The 22,655-nt window shown below is 35.2% G+C and overlaps 1 protein-coding gene across 2 annotated transcripts in view; it reads right to left on the bottom strand.

Moving 5' to 3' along the window:
- The window catches only part of pard3bb (par-3 family cell polarity regulator beta b), a 422,709-nt gene that overhangs the window by 229,240 nt on the left and 170,814 nt on the right, over positions 1 to 22,655 (bottom strand). The window lies entirely within an intron of this gene.

Genomic DNA, 22,655 nt, shown 5'->3' on the forward strand with positions numbered 1-22,655 from the left:
AAGTTGATTGTGATGTAAAAAAGGAATTTGCTCGGATTTGAGCGTTTACACTAATACATCTAAATTTCTTCATGCGTACGGTAAGTTTCCTGGATTTACAGTCATGGTCAAAAGTTTACATACACTTGTGAAGAACATCATGTCATGGCTGTCTTGATTTTCTTGTGGATGGCTACCAAAAGTGCCTTATTGCAGTGAAACTTGCCAAGGGACATGTAAGCAAATATTAACATTGCTGTATGTATACTTTTGACCCAGCACATTTGCTCACATTTTCAGTAGAACCATAAAAAATTCATAAAAGAACCAAACTTCATGAATGTTTTTTTTGTGACCAACAAGTATGTGCTCCAATCACTCTATCACAGGAGTCTCCAACGCGGTGCCCGCGGGCACCAGGTAGCCCGTAAGGACCAGATGAGTAGCCCGCTGGCCTGTTCTAAAAATAGCTCAAATAGCAGCACTTACCAGTGAGCTGCCTCTATTTTTTAAATTGAATTTATTTACTAGCAAGCTGGTCTCGCTTTGCCCAACATTTTTAATTCTAAGAGAGACAAAACTCAAATAGAATTTGAAAATCCAAGAACATTTTTTAAAGACTCGGTCTTCACTTGTTTAAATAAATTCTTTCTTTTTTTTTACTTTGCTTCTTATAACTTTCAGAAAGACAATTTTAGAGAAAAAGATACAACCTTAAAAATGATTTTAGGATTTTAAAACACATATACCTTTTTACCTTTTAAATTCCTTCCTCTTCTTTCCTGACAATTTAAATCAATGTTCAAGTTTTTTTTTGTTTTTTTATTGTAAAGAATAATGAATACATTTTAATTTAATTTTTCATTTTAGCTTCTGTTTTTTTCCACAAAATACATTTGTGAAATATTTCTTCAAACTTATTATGATTAAAATTTTTAAAAAATATTCTGGCAAAGCTAGAAAATCTGTAGAATCAAATTTAAATCTTATTTCAAAGTCTTTTGAATTTCTTTCAAAAATGTTGTTCTGGAAAATCTAGAAGAAATAATGATTTGTCTTTGTTAGAAATATAGCTTGGTCCAATTTGTTATATATTCTAACAAAGTGCAGATTGGATTTTAACCTATTTAAAACATGTCATCAAAATTCTAAAATGAATCTTAATCAGGAAAAATTACTAATGATGTTCAATAAATTATTTTTTGAATTTTTTCGAAAAGATTCGAATTAGCTAGTTTTTCTCTTCTTTTTTTTTCGGTTGAATGTTGAATTTTAAAGAGTCGAAATTGAAGATAAACTATGTTTCAAAATTTAATTGTCATTTTTTTTCGTGTTTTCTCCTCTTTTAAACCGTTCAATTAAGTGTAAATATCATTAATTATAATAATAACATAGAGTTAAAGGTAAATTGAGCAAATTGGCTATTTCTGGCAGTTTATTTAAGTGTGTATCAAACTGGTAGCCCTTCGCATTAATCAGTACCCAAGAAGTAGCTCTTGGTTTCAAAAAGGTTGGTGACCCCTGGTCTATCACAACAAAATACGAGTTATAGAAATGATTGGAAACTCAAGACAGCCATGACATGATGTTCTTCACAAGTGTATGTAAACTTTTGACCACGACTGTACGTCTATTTTTAGTAGAAAACCCACGCAACTCTTATTACATGAGGCCCCAGGTGAATGGTGTGGAGTTGAAAAGAATGCTGGTCTAGAGCCATAAAGACCACAGCCTTCTTAGAGGAGCAGTGCTAGGAACACAAACTAGTTGATTATGGCACTGTTGAGTTTGTGATGAATGTGTTTGCTTTACTCTAACAGCTTCTCGATCCATCATTAGTGAACACTGAGATGTTACTGGGGGAGCAGCAGGGGGAATGATGAAGAACACAGTCGACGTTGATATGGTTCTGCAAAGGCACAGTCGAAGCAAATGAGAAGGAAGATGCACACAAAATTCCGGACTAAAAGCCGCTACTTTTTTCCTACGCTTTGTATCACGCAGCCTATAAAACGGTGTGGCAAATTTATGGATTTTTCTTCGCTGACGGCCAACAATGCAAATGTGTTATTAATTGTCTTATGGCGCCATCTTTTAGACAAGTTCGCTCACTGCAAGTGCTGCATTGCACTTCTGTTTAGCACTTTCTATTGGAATTACAAGTGCCGCTCCGTCTTCAAGGCGTCCATAGCGTTTCTACTCATCTGGATTCTTTATTCATCACTCCAAGCAACATTTGTAAGTTTTACAATATAACTAAAACTATTCATACTTACTAAACTGTCCCATGTGTGATGTCTGTAGGAATTTTTCCATGCATATTTGTGCGTGCTATTGTAATGTAGTGAAGCTAGCACGTGTCTGTGTTAGTATTATTAACTTACAACGGAATTCTTTACGTAATGTTTCAGTTTCAAAAGTTCTTCAGTAAATTCACCAAAACGTCACCGAGGAGTTATTGAGTCTGTTTAGCTGATTGGAGAGCTAGCTTACGCAGCCAGTGGGTCCGTGACACTGACTTCTGTTTTGTTTGATCACCCGTTTTACTGCCGTGTTACAGGCACCGTTTGGAAACAATTAAGGTATGTAAATAAACATTTACAAAATATTTACACTACCGTTCAAAAGTTTGGGGTCACCCAAACAATTTTGTGGAATAGCCTTCATTTCTAAGAACAAGAATAGACTGTCGAGTTTCAGATGAAAGTTCTCTTTTTCTGGCCATTTTGAGCGTTTAATTGACCCCACAAATGTGATGCTCCAGAAACTCAATCTGCTCAAAGGAAGGTCAGTTTTGTAGCTTCTGTAACGAGCTAAACTGTTTTCAGATGTGTGAACATGATTGCACAAGGGTTTTCTAATCATCAATTAGCCTTCTGAGCCAATGAGCAAACACATTGTACCATTAGAACACTGGAGTGATAGTTGCTGGAAATGGGCCTCTATACACCTATGTAGATATTGCACCAAAAACCAGACATTTGCAGCTAGAATAGTCATTTACCACATTAGTAATGTATAGAGTGTATTTCTTTAAAGTTAAGACTAGTTTAAAGTTATCTTCATTGAAAAATAAGGACATTTCAATGTGACCCCAAACTTTTGAACGGTAGTGTATACATCAGCGGCTTATAGTCCGGTGCAGCTAATATATGGAAAATATTGTTTTATTTTTGTATTGTTTCAGTTTAAAAAAAATATTCAGTAAATTCACCAAAACGTTACCATTGAGTCTGTTTAGCTGATTGGAGAGCGAGCTTCCGCAGCTAGCGGGTCCATGACGATGACTTCTGTTTTGTTGGATCAGCCGTTTTACTGCCGTGTTACAGACACCGTTTTGGAAACAATTAAGGTTTGTAAATAAACAAATTACAAAATCTTTTTGTGTAAATAACTTATATATCTGCGGCTTATAGTCCGGTGCGGCTAATATATGGAAGCATATTGTTTTCTTCTAAAACTTACTCGGTCCATCCGGATTGTTATAGGCGCAGGTGCATAATAAAGAAGGAAAAAAACATATATAAGTCGCACTGGAGTATAAGTCGCATTTTTGGGGGAAATTTATTTGATAAAACCCAACACCAAGAATAGACATTTGAAAGGCAATTTAAAATAAATAAAGAATAGTGAACAACAGGCTGAATAAGTGTACGTTATATGACGCATAAATAACCAACTGAGAACGTGCCTGGTATGTTAACGTAACATATTATGGTAAGAGTCATTCAAATAACTATAACATATAGAACATGCTATACGTTTACCAAACAATCTGTCACTCCTAATCGCTAAATCCCATGAAATCTTATACGTCTAGTCTCTTACGTGAATGAGCTAAATAATATTATTTGATATTTTACCGTAATGTGTTCATAATTTCACACATAAGTCGCCAAACTATGAAAAAAACTGTGACTTATAGTCCGAAAAATACGGCAATGATTATTTGCAAAAAAAATTCAAAAAAATTCAGTTTGAACATTAAACACACTATATTGCCAAAAGTATTTGGCCACCTGCCTTGACTCACATAAGAACTTGAAGTGCCATCCCATGGAATTGTCCAAAATGTTTTGGTATCCTGGAGCATTCAAAGTTATTTTCACTGGAACTAAGGGGCCAAGCCCAACTCCTGAAAAACAACCCCACACCATAATTCCTCCTCCACCAAATGTTAACACAATGCAGTCCCAAATGTAGCGTTCCCCTGGCAACCTCCAAACCCAAACTGGTCCATCAGATTGCCAGATGGAAAAGCGTGACCCATCACTCCAAAGAACGCGTCTCCACTGCTCTAGAGTCCAGTGGCGACGTGCTTTACACCACTGCATCCCACGCTTTGCATTGGACTTGGTGATGTATGGCTTAGATGCAGCTGCCCGGCCATGGAAACCCATTCCATGAAGCTCTCTGCGTACTGTACGTGGGCTAATTGGAAGGTCACATGAAGTTAGGAGCTCTGCAGCAACTGACTGTGCAGAAAGTATTTGCACTATGCGCTCCAGCATCAGTTTACATGGCCTACCACTTGGTGGCTGAGTTGCTGTTGTTCCCAAACTCTTCACTTTTCTTATAATAAAGTTGACTTTGGAATATTTAGGAGCGAGGGAATTTCACAACTGGATTTGTTGCACTGGTGGCATCCTATGACAGATCTATGCTGGAAATCACTGAGAGCGGCCCATTCTTTCACAAATGTTTGCCTAAGTGCTTGATTTTATACACCAGGCCAATTGATTAGGGCATCTGATTCTCGTCATTTGGATGGGTGGCCAAATACATTTGGCAATATATAAGCATCTTGTCTTTGCAGTCTATTCAATTGAATATAAGTTGAAAAGGATTTGCAAATCATTATATTCTGTTTTTATTTACGATTCACACAACGTGCCGACTTCACTGGTTTTGGGTTTTGTGCTCCGTAATACGATAAATGTATGGATATTCACTGTATAAAACACGTATATAATGTAATGCTTCATTTTGCCATTTTTGTCACAAACAAGGCATATTTTTTTGTTGACATAACACTGGGCCGCGAGGGACAAAAGGGACAGAAGAATACCACCCGGATGGGAGCAAATTAGTTTTTTTGTTTTTTTCTGGGGAACACAGAGGAAGGGAAATCAAATGGAAAGTGGCGAGCCTGACTCGGCTTACTGCCAGCTCAAAATACATTTGTACAGGTTAACATTATGCACACACACACATTTGAAATTCCTTGCTGGCTGTGGATTGTCGATACGATGCCACTTTGATTCATGATAGCTAAACCAGAATCACTTAAGATAATGATTCCCTATACACATGACTGGTCTTGCCGTGTTTGTATGCGTGTGTATTTTGTCCTCAGATGAGAGGGCTGATGACGACCATGACTGGGGCATTAATTTTGGCCCACCCACACTGACACACACACACACACTGACACACACACAACACACGCATGCATAATGTACACTGGCAACTCGGAGGAGAGATGGACAAGGGCCGTGACTGCTGACACTCCCATCCATAAACACACCACACATTATGCCCACCTCCGTGCCGTAATTATAATTCAATGCAGAAAAACAGCCATCAATTTAATGGATGACAATACGACAATCAGCTGCCTTCTTGTCGAAAAATACTCCACTGGAGTCGTGCTCAACCGACTCGAAAGTCTCCAAACTGGTGTTGTTATACGATGCATTAACAGCAATAATGTTGTGAAAAATTTGCATGTGCGTAATCCCAACTCAGGGCTGTAGATTTACCTCGAATTTGTGAGTGAAAACCCTGGACAATCGCTCAAATATATGGTCCCCCTCAACACATTGTACCTGACACATGAAACGTGACGAATTAGGGGGTGCACAATCTACTTAAGCCGCCAGATGGGAGTAGAGCAGGGGTCGGCAACCCGTCGATCGCGATGGACCGGTCGATCTTTGGGAAACTACCGGTCGATCGCGAAAATATTCGAAAAACAAATATGCATAAATATGACATTAGTGACACCCTGCTGTGACACGTGCACAAAAATCATCCGGCTGATGATGATTTTTTTTAATTTAAACGGGGATAGCAGATCCATTCTACGTGTCATACTTGATCATTTCGCGATATTGACATATTTTTGCTGAAAGGATTTAGTAGAGAACAACGACGATAAAGTTCACAACTTTTGGTCGCTGATAAAAAAAAGCCTTGCCTGTACCGGAAGTAGCGTGACGTCACAGGAGGAAGGGCTGCTCACATTTCCCCATTGTTTACACCAGCAGCGAGAGAGATTCGGACCGAGAAAGCGACGATTACCCCATTAATTTGAGCCAGGATGAAAGATTCGTGGATGAGGAATGTGAGAGTGAAGGACTAGAGTGCAGTGCAGGACGTATCTTTTTCGCTCTGACCGTAACTTAGGTACAAGCTGGCTCATTGGATTCCACACTCTCTCCTTTTTCTATTGTGGATCACGGATTTGTATTTTAAACCACCTCTGATACTATATCCTCTTGAAAATGAGAGTCGAAAACGCGAAATGGACATTCACAGTGACTTTTATCTCCACGACAATACATCGGCGAAGCACTTTAGCTACGGAGCTAACGTGATAGCATCGGGCTTAACTGCAGATAGAAACAAAATAAATAAACCCCTGACTGGAAGGATAGACAGAAGATCAACAATACTATTAAACCATGGACCTGTAACTACACGGTTAATGCTTTCCAGCCTGGCGAAGCTTAACAATGCTGTTGCTAACGACGCCATTGAAGCTAACTTAGCTACAGGACCTCGACAGAGCTATGCTAAAAACATTAGCTCTCCACCTACGCCAGCTCTCATCTGCTCATCAACACCCGTGCTCACCTGCGTTCCAGCGATCGACGGAGCGACGAAGGACTTCACCCAATCATCAATGCGGTCGGCGGCTAGCGTCGGATAGCGCGTCTGTTATCCAAGTCAAAGTCCTCCTGGTTGTGTTGCTGCAGCCAGCCGCTAATACACCGATCCCACCTACAGCTTTCTTCTTTGCAGTCTCCATTGTTCATTAAACAAATTGCAAAAGATTCACCAACACAGATGTCCAGAATACTGTGGAATTTTGCGATGAAAACCGAGCTTTTTGTATTGGATACAATTAGGGATGATGTTTGATAAGGAATTATCGAGTTCGAGTCTATTATCGAATCCTCTTATCGAACCGATTCCTTATCGATTCTCTTATCGAGTCCAGATAGGTTGTTGTATATGGAAAAAAACACACAATATTTGGTTTAACAAAAGCTCACTTTTATTATATAATAAAAAAATAAAATCTAATAAATAAATAAATATTGACTGTTACCCACCTAAAAAAATAAAATAAAATAAATAAATATTGACTGTTGTTACCCAAAGTATATTAAGTGGGATTTTTCAGAGAAACAAATATATACAGTAACACAAAAACAACCTGTCTCTGTGATCACTATAGGTGTATAAATAATAATATAGTGTTAAATAAAATCAGTCCCTTGGGCACAAAACTGGAAATAATACAGCTCTCCAAAAAGTGCACTTCTGCTGCTATTTGACATAACTGTTTGTTATGATGCTTTGACATTTTTGCACTTTATTTCTTTATTGAAAGAAAATTCTATGAAGAGAAAAGTTGTTTGCAAATGTGGTTACAATGCTAAAAAATGAAAAGTTAAAGCTAAAAAAAGAAATACACTTTATTGAGTTAACATTATTTCTTTATAGGGGGAAAAATGTTATGAGCTAGAGATTATAACAACTACACTACCCAGCATGCAACGGGAGTGACGAGCATGCGCGGTTGCCCCGAAAAGTGTTGCTGCATGTCGTCACCCGTAAAAGTAAACGTCAAGAACTCAGCCAACACGCCTCGTCTGCATTATTTATAATTAGACAGACAACACATCTACAGTGTGATTTTGTTTTGTTTACAAGGAAAGAAAAACAAAAGTTAAAAAAGGGAGATATGTTGTATATATATGTATGTGCTGCGGTTGCTTTAAGAACGTTGCGACAGCTGCCGTAAAGGAGGTGCGTTGCTAGCCTGGTTGCTATGTTTCCGGTTGGTCGTAAAAGTGTTTGTCATGTGTTTTACCCTGCTAAAATCTCTCAATAAAGTTATTCGATGGATTATAGCTTTTGTTTTGAACTTTATTACACCTTGGAGCGCTTTTTCCCGTCCATTGTTTTCCTGCTTTCGCTATCTGCGCCTAATGACTGAGCTACGTGACGTCATTTATTGTGATGTCACACGGAGCATTTCTGGTCGGGACGGGATTCGAATAAATAATCAACTCTTTTCCTTTACTATAGTGGTCTCGATAACGGGTACCGGTTCTCAAAAAGGGATTCGAGTCCGAGGACTCGGTTCTTTTCTTATCAAACAACCGGGAAAAACCGGTTTCGAGTATCATCCCTAGATACAATGTGTCCGAATACTTCCGTTTCAACGATTGACGTCACGCGCATACGTCATCATACATAGACCTTTTCAACCGGAAGTTTCGCGGGAAATTTAAAATGTCACTTTATAACAGGGGTCACCAACGCGGTGCCCGCGGGCACCAGGTAGCCCATCAGGACCAGATGAGTAGCCCGCTGGCCTGTTCCAAAAATTAGTTCAAATAGCAGCACTTACCAGTGAGCTGCCTCTATTTTTTACATTTTATTTATTTACTAGCAAGCTGGTCTCGCTTTGCCCGACATTTTTAATTCTAAGAGAGACAAAACTCAAATAGAATTTGAAAATCCAAGAAAATATTTTAAAGACTTGGTCTTCACTTGTTTAAATAAATTCATTTTTTTTTTTTACTTTGCTTCTTATAACTTTCAGAAAGACAATTTTAGAGAAAAAATGCAACCTTAAAAATGATTTTAGGATTTTTGAACACATATACCTTTTTACCTTTTAAATTCCTTCCTCTTCTTTCCTGACAATTTAAATCAATGTTCAAGTAAATTTATTTTTTTTATTGTAAAGAATAATAAATACATTTTAATTTAATTCTTCATTTTAGCTTCTGTTTTTTCGACGAAGAATATTTGTGAAATATTTCTACAAACTTATTATGATTAAAATTCAAAAAAATTATTCTGGCAAATCTAGAAAATCTGTAGAATCAAATTTAAATCTTATTTCAAAGTCTTTTGAATTTCTTTTAAAATTTTTGTTCTGGAAAATCTAGAAGAAATAATGATTTGTCTTTGTTAGAAATATAGCTTGGTCCAATTTGTTATATATTCTAACAAAGTGCAGATTGGATTTTAACCTATTTAAAACATGTCATCAAAATGCTAAAATTAATCTTAATCAAGAAAAATTACTAATGATGTTCCATAAATTCTTTTTTTAATTTTTTCAAAAAGATTCAAATTAGTTCGTTTTTCTCTTCTTTTTTTCGGTTGAATTTTAAATTTTAAAGAGTCGAAATTGAAGATAAACTATGTTTCAAAATGTAATTGTCATTTTTTTCGTGTTTTCTCCTCTTTTAAACCGTTCAATTAAGTGTAAATATCATTAATTATTAATAATAACATAGAGTTAAAGGTAAATTGAGCAAATTGGCTATTTCTGGCAATTTATTTAAGTGTGTATCAAACTGGTAGCCCTTCGCATTAATCAGTACCCAAGAAGTAGCTCTTGGTTTCAAAAAGGTTGGTGACCCCTGCTTTATAAGTTAACCCGGCCGTATTGGCATGTGTTGCAATGTTAAGATTTCATCATTGATATATAAACTATCAGACTGCGTGGTCGCTAGTAGTGGCTTTCAGTAGGCCTTTAAATAACAGTGACATGATTAGTGACAGGAGTGTGATTCCAAACGTGGAACAGGTGAAACTAATGGTTGCTATGGTGACAAAACAAGGGAGTGAAAAGCAGCAACCAAGAAGAGTCCAAAAACCAAACAGCACACGGCCAAACATAAACATGATCAAAAGACATGACAATAAGTGCAGTACCAATGAGAAATGGAAAAGACCTAAATCACTCATTGTGTAATTGATATGTAATAAATAAAGAAAATGTAGTTCACACTCTTAAACTGCTCAACAATTCACATTCAAATGCAAAAAAACAAGGCAAAGTAACTGCAGAAATCTAAGCGTGTCAACACACCCAAGATGCAGATGTGGTAATGCACCAGTTTAAAGAGCAAGGAAACGTCACTTACCACCAGCGTGTCCTGTCGGTATAAAGAAGTGCAGAGTGCACACAACCTGCTTTGTTATTGTTCAATTGCAAAATGGTTCACACCCTACGTCACCCTCTTCCTTACTACAGCCAGTTTGACGACAAACAAGTTGGACCTGAGTTAATTGTCCTCTCTGCCACTGCGTCATTCTCCTGGATGCCATCCATCATATAATCAATGATACACTATTCCTCAAAATAGCACAAATGTTTTTGTTTTGGTCGTCACAAACAAAGAAGTGTTTTTTATTGGTCACATTTTAATGACCGCAGACAGTATTTACAAAATAAAGCAAACCAATGCGATACTGTAACTGTTGTAGGAATGAAAGGGTCTATTTTCAATAGTTAAAGTAGCAATGATTGTCACACACACACACTAGGTGTGGCGAAATTATTCCCTGAATTTGACCCATCACCCTTGATCAACCCCTGGGAGGTGAGGGGAGCAGTGAGCAGCAGCGGTGGCCGCGCCCGGGAATCATTTTTGGTTGATTTAACCCCCAATTCCAACCCTTGATGCTGAGTGCCAAGCAGGGAGGTAATGGGTACCATTTTTATAGTCTTTGGTATGACTCGGCCGGGGTATGAACTCACGACCTACCGATGTCAGGGCGGACACTCGAACCACTAGGCCACTGAGTAGGTTCACAAATTCTTTAAAGGGAAACTGCAGGGTTTTTGGGGGAATTTTGCTTATCATATACAATCCTTATGTAAGACAAGAACACATTTGGTTTTCTTTTTTTATGCATTCTAAGTTGTTAATAAATGCTAACAAAAGTCAGCTAACAGTGCTTTTTTAAAAAAAAAAATACAATTTTTTTTAATTAGCTTTTTTTATTTTTTATGATGTTGCACCTGTTGTTTTAATGTAAATTGTGTTGTAATTCACTTATGTTTTGTACAGCACGTTGTGATTTCTATCCGAGAAAAGCGCTTTATAAATACAATTTATTCATTTACTTACTATAAAAAAGCGCTCTAGAAACATCCATCAAAAAACTACACAACAACATTGAAATGACTTGCATTATAGCCGCACCGTTTTATAATCCGCAGGTTTCAAAGCGTAGGAAAAAAAGTAGCGGCTTATAGTCCAGAAAATTACGGTTTTGTTATGTATATTTATTATTATTATTATGTTTGTTTTATTTTCAATCCATTTATTCTTAAGTTTAGATACCTGTTATATGTTTTCTATCAAGTCTATGTAGATAAAACTTATTATTATTATTAGAGATGTCCGATAATGGCTTTTTTGCCGATATACAATATTCCGATTCCAACTCTTAATTACCGATTCCGATATCAACCGATACCGATATATACAGTCGTGGAAATAACACAATATTACGCCTAATTTTGTTGTGATGCCCCGCTGGATGCATTAAACAATGTGACAAGGTTTTCCAAAATAAATCAACCCAAAGTTATGGAATAAAAAATGCCAACATGGCACTGCCATATTTATTATTGAAGTCACAAAGTGCATTATTTTTTTTAACATGCCTCAAAACAGCAGCTTGGAATTTTGGACATGCTCTCCCTGAGGAGGTTGAGGTGGGCGGGGTTGAAGTGGGGGGGTAGGAGGTTGCAGGGGGTGTATATCGTAGCGTCCCGGAAGAGTTAGTGCTGCAAGGGGTTCTGGGTATTTGTTCTGTTGTGTTTATGTTGTGTTACGGTGCGGATGTTCTCCCGAAATGTGTTTTGTCATTATGGTTTGGTGTGGGTTCACAGTGTGGCGCATATTTGTAACAGTGTTAAAGTTGTTTATACGTCCACCCTCAGTGTGACCTGTATGGCTGTTGACTAAGTATGCATTGCATTCACTTGTGTGTGTGAAAATAGATATAATGTGACTGGGCCGGCACGTAAAGGCAGTGCCTTTAAGGTTTATTGGCGCTCTGTACTTCTCCCTACGTCCGTGTACACAGCGGCATTTTAAAAAGTCATAAATTTTACTTTTTGAAACCGATACCGATAATTTTGAAACCGATACCGATAATTTCCGATATTACATTTTGAAGCATTTATCGGCCGATAATATTGGCAGTCTGATATTATCGGACATCCCTAGCACGTTGCGATTTCTATCCGAGAAAAGCGCTTTATTAATACATTTTACTTACTTACTTACTATAAAAAAGCGCTCTAGAAACATCCATCAAAAAACTACACAACAACATTGAAATTACTTGCATTATAGCCGCACTGTTTTATAATCCACAGGTTTCAAAGCGTAGGAAAAAAGTAGCGGCTTAAAGTCCACAAAATGACGGTTTTGTTATGTATATTTGTTATTATTATTGTGTTTGTTTTATTTTCAATCCATTTATTTTTTTAAACAAAATGCAATTATACTTTATTTTGTTCTTAAGTTTAGATACCTGTTATATGTTTTCTATCAAGTCTATGTAGATAAAACTCCAACAAAAATGTAATTAAACACAATAAAAAAAACCGACACACTGCAAAAAGTCAGTGTTCAAATACAAGAAAAAAAATACAAAAATTAGTGATATTTTACTTGAACTAAGCAAAATGATCTGCCAATTGAACAAGAAAATTCGGCTTGTCAAGACTTTCCAAAACAAGTAAAATAAGCTAACCTCAATGAACCCAAAAATACCTTAAAAATAAGTGTATTCTCACTTTTCTTGGTAGAAAAAAAAATTAGACCTTTTTGCTCGATATGTTGAAAAATATTTTTTAAATTAAGTAAATCCTGGTGCCATTATCTTGACATAATGATATGCGCTCGGCATGAATTTTTTGTCATGCTTGAAATAAGAAATTATTACTTTAAAAAAAGTAGTTTTATACTTGTGAGTGTTGATGACACAGCTTTGCAACACTTGATATTCTAGTTTCAAGCATGTTTTACTCAATATAGCTCATCAAATCTCAGCAACAAGCTGTAATATCTTACTGAGATCATTTAGGACCAAAACCCTTAAAACAAGTAAAAAACTCTAACATAAAATCTGCGTAGTGAGAAGAATTATCTTATCAGACAGAAAATAAGCAAATATCACCCTTATTTGAGATATTTCATCTTACTTAGATTTCAGTTTTTGCAGTGAAAGCGTAGGAAAAAAAGTAGCGGCTTATAGTCCAGAAAATGACGGTTTTGTTATGTATATTTATTATTATTATTATTATGTGTGTTTTATTTTCAATTCATTTATTTTTTTAAACAAAATGCAATTAAACTTTATTTTGTTCTTAAGTTTAGATACCTGTTATATGTTTTCTATCAAGTCTATGTAGATAAAACTCCAACAAAAATGTAATTAAACACAATAAAAAACCCGACACACTGCAAAAAGTCAGTGTTCAAAAACAAGAAAAAAAATACAATAATGAGGGGTATTTTACTTGAACTAAGCAAAATGATCTGCCAATTGAACAAGAACATTCTTCTTGTCAAGACTTTCCAAAACAAGTAAAATTAGCAAACCTCAATGAACCCAAAAATACCTTAAAAATAAGTGTATTCTCACTTTTCTTGGTAGAAAAAAAAATTACACCTTTTTGCTCAATATGTTGAAAAATATTTTTAAATTAAGTAAATCCTGGTGCCATTATCTTGACATAATGATATGCGCTCGGCATGAATTTTTTGTCATGCGTGAAATAAGAAATGATTACTTTAAAAAAGTAGTTTTATACTTGTGAGTGTTGATGACACAGCTTTGCAACACTTGATATTCTAGTTTCAAGCATGTTTTACTCAATATAGGTCATCAAATCTCAGCAACAAGCTGTAATATCTTACTGAGATCATTTAGGACCAAAACACTTAAAACAAGTAAAACACTCTAACATAAAATCTGCTTAGTGAGAAGAATTATCTTATCAGACAGAAAATAAGCAAATATCACCCTTATTTGAGATATTAATTCTTACTTAGATTTCAGTTTTTGCAGTGAAAGCGTAGGAAAAAAGTAGCAGTTTATAGTCCAGAAAATTACGGTTTTGTTATGTATATTTATTACTATTATGTGTGTTTTATTTTCAATTCATTTATTTTTTAAACAAAATGCAATTATACTTTATTTTGTTCTTAAGTTTAGATACCTGTTATATGTTTTCTATCAAGTCTATGTAGACGTGTTCCTTTTAAAAACTCCAACAAAAATGTAATAAAAAAAAATAAAAAAAAATGACACACTGCAAAAAGTCAGTGTTCAAAAACAAGAAAAAAAAATACAAAAATTAGAAGCATTGTACTTAAACTAAGCAAAATTATCTGCCAATAGAACAAGAAAATTTGGCTTGTCAAGACATTCCAAAACAAGTAAAATTAGCTAACCGCAATGAACCCAAAAATAGCTTAAAATAAGTGTATTCTCACTAATAACAAGTGCACTTTTCTTGGTAGAAAAACAAAATTAGACCTTTTTGCTCAATATGTTGAAAAATATTCTTAAATTAAGTCAATGCTAGTGCCATTATCTTGACATGATTTTTTTGTCATGCTTGAAGTAAGAAATTATTACTTTAAAAAAAAGTAGTTTTATACTTGTGAGTGTTGATGACACAGCTTTGCAACACTTGATATTCTAGTTTCAAGCATGTTTTACTCAATATAGGTCATCAAATCTCAGCAACAAGCTGTAATATCTTACTGAGATCATTTAGGACCAAAACCCTTAAAACAAGTAAAACACTCTAACATAAAATCTGCTTAGTGAGAAGAATTATCTTATCAGACAGAAAATAAGCAAATATCACCCTTATTTGAGATATTTCATCTTACTTAGATATCAGTTTTTGCAGTGAAAGCGTAGGAAAAAAAAGTAGCGGCTTATAGTCCAGAAAATGACGGTTTTGTTATGTATATTTATTATTATTATTATTATGTGTGTTTTATTTTCAATTCATTTATTTTTTTAAACAAAATGCAATTATACTTTATTTTGTTCTTAAGTTTAGATACCTGTTATATGTTTTCTATCAAGTCTATGTAGACGTGTTCCTTCTAAAAACTCCAACAAAAATGTAATTAAAAAAAAACAAAAAAAAACGACACACTGCCAAAATTTAGTGTTCAAAAACAAGAAAAAAAAAACAAAAATTAGAAGTATTTTACTTAAACTAAGCAAAATTATCTGCCAATAAAACAAGAAAATTCGGCTTGTCGAGACTTTCCAAAACAAGTAAAATTAGCTAACCTCAATGAAGCCAAAAATACCTTAAAATAAGTATATTCTCACTAATAACAAGTGCACTTTTCTTGGTAGAAAAACAAAATTACACCTTTTTGCTCAATATGTTGAAAAATATTCTTAAATTAAGTCAATGCTAGTGCCATTATCTTGACATAATGATATGCGCTCTGCATCATGATTTTTTTCTTCATGCTTGAAGTAAGAAATTATTACTTTAAAAAAGTAGTTTTATACTTGTGAGTGTTGATGACACAGCTTTGCAACACTTGATATTCTAGTTTCAAGGATGTTTTACTCAATATAGGTCATCAAATCTCAGCAACAAGCTGTAATATCTTACTGAGATCATTGAGGACCAAAACCCTTAAAACAAGTAAAACACTCTAACATAAAATCTGCTTAGTGAGAAGAATTATCTTATCAGACAGAAAATAAGCAAATATCACCCTTATTTGAGATATTTCATCTTACTTAGATTTCAGTTTTTGCAGTGAAAGCGTAGGAAAAAATGTAGCGGCTTATAGTCCAGAAAATGACGGTTTTGTTATGTATATTTATTATTATTATTATTATGTGTGTTTTATTTTCAATTCTTTTATTTTTTAAACAAAATGCAATTATACTTTATTTTGTTCTTAAGTTTAGATACCTGTTATATGTTTTCTATCAAGTCTATGTAGATAAAACTCCAACAAAAATGTAATTAAACACAATAAAAAACCCGACACACTGCAAAAAGTCAGTGTTCAAAAACAAGAAAAAAAAAATACAAAAATTAGAAGTATTTTACTTGAACTAAGCAAAATGATCTGCCAATTGAACAAGAACATTCTTCTTGTCAAGACTTTCCAAAACAAGTAAAATTAGCAAACCTCAATGAACCCAAAAATACCTTAAAAATAAGTATATTCTCACTTTTCTTGGTAGAAAAAAAAATTACACCTTTTTGCTCAATATGTTGAAAAATATTTTTAAATTAAGTCAATGCCAGTGCCATTATCTTGACATAATGATGTGCGCTCGGCATGATTTTTTTGTCATGCTTGAAATAAGAAATTATTACTTTAAAAAAGTAGTTTTATACTTGTGAGTGTTGATGACACAGCTTTGCAACAGTTGATATTCTAGTTTCAAGCATGTTTTACTCAATATAGGTCATCAAATCTCAGCAACAAGCTGGAATATCTTACTGAGATCATTTAGGACCAAAACCCTTAAAACAAGTAAAACACTCTAACATAAAATCTGCGTAGTGAGAAGAATTATCTTATCAGACAGAAAATAAGCAAATATCACCCTTATTTGAGATATTTCATCTCACTTAGATTTCAGTTTTTGCAGTGAAAGCGTAGGAAAAAAAAGTAGCGGCTTATAGTCCAGAAAATGACGGTTTTGTTATGTATATTTATTATTATTATTATTATGTGTGTTTTATTTTCAATTCATTTATTTTTTTAAACAAAATGCAATTATACTGTATTTCGTTCTTAAGTTTATATACCTGTTATATGTTTTCTATCAAGTCTATGTAGACGTGTTCCTTCTAAAAACTCCAACAAAAATGTAATAAAAATAAATTTAAAAAAACCGACACACTGCAAAAAGTCAGTGTTCAAAAACAAGAAAAAAAAATACAAAAATTAGAAGTATTTTACTTGAACTAAGCAAAATTATCTGCCAATTGAACAAGAAAATTCGGCTTGTCAAGACATTCCAAAACAAGTAAAATTAGCTAACCGCAATGAACCCAAAAATACCTTAAAATAAGTATATTCTCACTTTTCTTGGTAGAAAAAAAAATTACACCTTTTTGCTCAATATGTTGAAAAATATTTTTAAATTAAGTCAATGCCAGTGCCATTATCTTGACATAATGATGTGCGCTCGGCATGATTTTTTTGTCATGCTTGAAATAAGAAATTATTACTTTAAAAAAGTAGTTTTATACTTGTGAGTGTTGATGACACAGCTTTGCAACAGTTGATATTCTAGTTTCAAGCATGTTTTACTCAATATAGGTCATCAAATCTCAGCAACAAGCTGGAATATCTTACTGAGATCATTTAGGACCAAAACCCTTAAAACAAGTAAAACACTCTAACATAAAATCTGCGTAGTGAGAAGAATTATCTTATCAGACAGAAAATAAGCAAATATCACCCTTATTTGAGATATTTCATCTCACTTAGATTTCAGTTTTTGCAGTGAAAGCGTAGGAAAAAAAAGTAGCGGCTTATAGTCCAGAAAATGACGGTTTTGTTATGTATATTTATTATTATTATTATTATGTGTGTTTTATTTTCAATTCATTTATTTTTTTAAACAAAATGCAATTATACTGTATTTCGTTCTTAAGTTTATATACCTGTTATATGTTTTCTATCAAGTCTATGTAGACGTGTTCCTTCTAAAAACTCCAACAAAAATGTAATAAAAATAAATTTAAAAAAACCGACACACTGCAAAAAGTCAGTGTTCAAAAACAAGAAAAAAAAATACAAAAATTAGAAGTATTTTACTTGAACTAAGCAAAATTATCTGCCAATTGAACAAGAAAATTCGGCTTGTCAAGACATTCCAAAACAAGTAAAATTAGCTAACCGCAATGAACCCAAAAATACCTTAAAATAAGTATATTCTCACTAATAACAAGTGCACTTTTCTTGGTAGAAAAACAAAATTAGACCTTTGTGCTCAATATGTTGAAAAATATTCTTAAATTAAGTCAATGCTAGTGCCATTATCTTGACATGATTTTTTTCTTCATGCTTGAAGTAAGAAATTATTACTTTAAAAAAAGTAGTTTTATACTTGTGAGTGTTGATGACACAGCTTTGCAACACTTGATATTCTAGTTTCAAGCATGTTTTACTCAATATAGCTCATCAAATCTCAGCAACAAGCTGGAATATCTTACTGAGATCATTTAGGACCAAAACCCTTAAAACAAGTAAAACATTAACATAAAATATGCTTAGTGAGAAGAATTGACTTATCAGACAGAAAATAAGCAAATATCACCCTTATTTGAGATATTTAATCTTACTTAGATTTCAGTTTTTGCAGTGAAAGCGTAGGAAAAAAAAGTAGCGGCTTATAGTCCAGAAAATGACGGTTTTGTTATGTATATTTATTATTATTATTATTATGTGTGTTTTATTTTCAATTCATTTATTTTTTTAAACAAAATGCAATTATACTTTATTTTGTTCTTAAGTTTAAATACCTGTTATATGTTATCTATCAAGTCTATGTAGACGTGTTCCTTCTAAAAACTCCAACAAAAATGTAATAAAAAAAACCCGACACACTGCAAAAAGTCAGTGTTCAAAAACAAGAAAAAAAAATACAAAAATTAGAAGTATTTTACTTAAACTAAGCAACATTATCTGCCAATAGAACAGGAAAATTCGGCTCGTGAAGACTTTCCAAAACAAGTAAAATTAGCTAACCTCAATGAACCCAAAAATACCTTCAAATAAGTATATTCTCACTAATAACAAGTGCACTTTTCTTGGTAGAAAAACAAAATTAGACCTTTTTGCTCAATATGTTGAAAAATATTCTTAAATTAAGTAAATCCTAGTGCCATTATCTTGACATAATGATATGCGCTCGGCATTAATTTTTTGTCATGCTTGAAATAAGAAATTATTACTTTAAAAAAGTAGTTTTATACTTGTGAGTGTTGATGACACAGCTTTGCAACACTTGATATTCTAGTTTCAAGCATGTTTTACTCAATATAGGTCATCAAATCTCAGCAACTGAGATAATTTAGGACCAAAACCCTTAAAACAAGTAAAACACTCTAACATAAAATCTGCGTAGTGAGAAGAATTATCTTATCAGACAGAAAATAAGCAAATATCACCCTTATTTGAGATATTTCATCTTACTTAGATTTCAGTTTTTGCAGTGAAAGCGTAGGAAAAAAAGTAGCGGCTTATAGTCCAGAAAATGACGGTTTTGTTATGTATATTTATTACTATTATGTGTGTTTTATTTTCAATTCATTTATTTTTTAAACAAAATGCAATTATACTTTATTTTGTTCTTAAGTTTAGATACCTGTTATATGTTTTCTATCAAGTCTATGTAGACGTGTTCCTTCTAAAAACTCCAACAAAAAATTAATTAAAAAAAAAACGACAGATAACATTGTGAAGTACTTGTCACTAGTAGTGAAATAATAGTATTATCATTTCGGGACAGTGCCAGAAACATCAGTCTAAGCTCGAGTACACAGGGCTGGGTTTAAGACACATGTGGTACAAGATGCTCTTTTGCAGTATTTCTAATTCGCACCAGCCCTCGTCCTCAGACGTACAAAGCTCTTTAGAAATGAATCCGTCATATTGGAAGTTACAGCAAAAACCCGGAGGGAAAACAAATTGCCTGCCTGTCTTTGTGCCGCTCTCTTTCAAGTACGGGACTGTGCACCACGCAGCACATGTCAGTGATCAGCGTCGGGAGGCTTGATGGAGATAAATGGCTGGAGCAGCAGAAGAGGACTGCACTGACCATCTACTGATTACACCTCACTTTTATTGGCTTACTGGGGGAGATGGAGAGGGGTCAAAGGGCATTCAATATACAGAGCGGCAGCCAAAGGAACACACACAAACACTGTAATGCTGTGTGCCAGATTGAGGAAGACACCCTGCTGGGATGTATGCAGAGTACCGGTATTCCTAATTGGGTACCGCTAAGATTATGCACAAATGCCATAGTTGAACCTCGGATTCAGGAGGAACAGTGTGGTTTTCGTCCTGGTCGTGGAACGGTAAATCAGCTCTATACTCATATTCAATTGAATGCACTACAAAGACAAGATACTTGATGTTCAAACTCATACTTTTTTTTTTTTTTTTTTCAAATAATCATTAACTTAGAATTTCATGGCTGCAACACGTGCCAAAGTAGTTGGGAAAGGGCATGTTCACCACTGTGTTACATGGCCTTTCCTTTTAACAACACTCAGTAAACGTTTGGGAACTGAGGAGACACATTTTTGAAGCTTCTCAGGTGGAATTCTTTCCCATTCTTGCTTGATGTACAGCTTAAGTTGTTCAACAGTCCGGGGGTCTCCGTTCTGCTATTTTAGGCTTCATAATGTGCCACACATTTTCAATGGGAGACAGGTCTGGACTACAGGCAGGCCAGTCTAGTACCCGCACTCTTTTACTATGAAGCCACGTTGATGTAACACGTGGCTTGGCATTGTCTTGCTGAAATAAGCAGGGGCGTCCATGGTAACGTTGCTTGTATGGCAACATATGTTGCTCCAAAACCTGTATGTACCTTTCAGCATTAATGGCGCCTTCACAGATGCGTAAGTTACCCATGTCTTGGGCACTAATACACCCCCATACCATCACACATGCTGCCTTTTCAACTTTGCACCTATAACAATCCGGATGGTTCTTTTCCTCTTTGGTCCGGAGGACACGATGTCCACAGTTTCCAAAAACAATTTGAAATGTGGACTCGTCAGACCACAGAACACTTTTCCACTTTGTATCAGTCCATCTTAGATGAGCTCAGGCCCAGCGAAGCCGACGGCGTTTCTGGGTGTTGTTGATAAACGGTTTTCGCCTTGCATAGGAGAGTTTTAACTTGCACTTACAGATGTAGCGACCAACTGTAGTTACTGACAGTGGGTTTCTGAAGTGTTCCTGAGCCCATGTGGTGATATCCTTTACACACTGATGTCGCTTGTTGATGCAGTACAGCCTGAGGGATGGAAGGTCACGGGCTTAGCTGCTTACGTGCAGTGATTTCTCCAGATTCTCTGAACCCTTTGATGATATTACGGAGCGTAGATGGTGAGATCCCTAAATTCCTTGCAATAGCTGGTTGAGAAAGGTTGTTCTTAAACTGTTCAACAATTTGCTCAGGCATTTGTTGACAAAGTGGTGACCCTCGCCCCATCCTTGTTTGTGAATGACTGAGCATTTCATGGAAGCTACTTTTATACCCAATCATGGCACCCACCTGTTCCCAATTTGCCTGTTCACCTGTGGGATGTTCCAAATAAGTGTTTGATGAGCATTCCTCAACTTTATCAGTATTTATTGCCACCTTTCCCAACTTCTTTGTCACGTGTTGCTGGCATCAAATTCTAAAGTTAATGATTATTTGCAAAACAAAAAATGTTTATCAGTTTGAACATCAAATATGTTGTCTTTGTAGCATATTCAATTGAATACGGGTCGAAAATATTTGCAAATCATTGTATTCCGTTTATATTTACATCTAACACAATTTCCCAACTCATATAGAAACGGGGTTTGTATATAGTCAAATAGAATCCCCCTGCCCTAAAGATTCATTTAAATATGTTCTCTGTTTGACAAATCAATCCATTTAAAGTTAGTAAAGTCCGAAAGAACCAACAAGACAAAGCAAGAATGAAAACAACAAAAAAAGACACATCTGAAGAAGAGAGATGTAAACAAACACAGAGGAGGGGAGATATGCCGAGACATGACTCCCAGAAGACACGCTTCTGGCCGAGTCCGGGCGGTATGTGACTGCCATCAAAGTCCAAGTGTCACCGGGGACAGATTCAGACAATGGACTGCACCCCCGTCTCCCTCGGCATCGCACACAAACACATTTTCAGCGAGCGCGATGTTCCTTCTAAGCCCCTGCGCCTGATTGTCAGCCTCTAAGCCTGAATGGAGTTGGCAAGAAAACCCCACGGCGAGGGCAAGTCGGAGCAGGAGAGTGAGGACATTAGTGGTGGGCGGAGGAAGGAATAATTGGAGACAAAGACATTAAAAACGGAAAGCTGAAAGTATTTACTCCAAATAATAGAAGTGTAAAAAAAATGGGTCTGTTCGACTTGTGTTGAGTTATTTCTTCTTCTTTTTTTTTTACTGTCTGGTGAAACATTCCGACACATATTTAAAATCCCCTTCCCTGCATTAATGAATATGCTCGTTAAACACACAGCTTAAAGGCCTACTGAAATGAATTTTTTTTATTTAAACGGGGATAGCAGATCTATTCTATGTGTCATACTTGATCATTTCGCGATATTGCCATATTTTTGCTGAAAGGATTTAGTATAGAACAACGACGATAAAGATTGCAACTTTTGGTATCTGATAAAAAAAAGGCTTGCCCCTACCGGAAGTAGCGTGACGTAGTCAGTTGAACATATACGCAAAGTTCCCTATTGTTTACAATGATGGCCGCATGAAGTGAGAGAGATTCGGACCGAGAAAGCGACAATTTCCCCATTAATTTGAGCGAGGATGAAAGATTTGTGGATGAGTAAAGTGCAAGTG

Source organism: Entelurus aequoreus, linkage group LG13 (assembly GCF_033978785.1).
Source record: "Entelurus aequoreus isolate RoL-2023_Sb linkage group LG13, RoL_Eaeq_v1.1, whole genome shotgun sequence".
Lineage (NCBI taxonomy): Eukaryota > Metazoa > Chordata > Actinopteri > Syngnathiformes > Syngnathidae > Entelurus > Entelurus aequoreus.